Source organism: Passer domesticus, chromosome 6, assembly GCF_036417665.1.
Source record: "Passer domesticus isolate bPasDom1 chromosome 6, bPasDom1.hap1, whole genome shotgun sequence".
Lineage (NCBI taxonomy): Eukaryota > Metazoa > Chordata > Aves > Passeriformes > Passeridae > Passer > Passer domesticus.
Window position 1 is genome coordinate 60,266,356 of NC_087479.1, and position 971 is coordinate 60,267,326.

Genomic DNA, 971 nt, shown 5'->3' on the forward strand with positions numbered 1-971 from the left:
ATTTGAAAAATCAGTTGAGCTATTTGGATGTTTAATTGGCTTGAGCTCACCTCCCTGTTGTGGGAATGCTGGAGAGAGAGAAGGTGATGGGACTGAGGCAAAGGGCAAGTGGTGGGATCTTGCTGCTGGAATTGTGTCACTGTGGATAAAAAATTATAGTGTTTGGCTGGGAAAAGAAAGATGTTGTGAAGATATATGTGAAAAAGCCCAGGGTAGTGAATATCAGTGGTTCTTTAGGCCACTAACAGTTTCAGGGCAGAGAGCATGCACACCATGCTTGGATTTTGAGGGATATGCAAGAGACCTAAATCTGGGTAGATTGACTTAATTTTGAGAGACTGAGAGTCGCTAATTGAGCATAAAATGGATATTGTAGAATGACTGAAAACTGCGCTGAAACCTTCAGCTCATTAAAGTCTAAGATATTAATTTCATTCTTTGAATCAATATGTGCACATCCAAGGAAATCCTCCCTTTCTGAAGTACGGGTGTGATGCTGAAGTCAGGCCTGCTGTGTGCAGGCCATACAGAACTGAGAAATGACAGACTCACCAAGCTCCTCTTTTATTACATGTGTGCTGCTGGAAGGGAAGGGGCTCAGGCTATGACTGTTTTAATGTTCTGGATCTGTTTCCCTGCTGCACAACAAGCATTTCCAAACTGATCGCTCTTCCTGTGCTCCAGGTTTCACACCCACCACTGCTCAGTGCACCCAGCACTGCTGGCAGTCACCAGCCTGGAAAAGGCCACTTTTCACAGACATTGTCCCATCTCGGGTTCCCTACTGTCGCGATGACCCAAGAGTCCCTTTTTCCCAGCCCAACGGCCGAAGAAAGAGTCAGGATTCTTCAGCTCTGGTTCACAAGGTTGTTTATTGTCTATTATCTAAAATATTTTCTTTCAGACCCACAGAGGTCTGCTCTGCAGGTCTGTCAAGGGCACACTCCCGGCCCCTGGGCTGGCATTGGCTT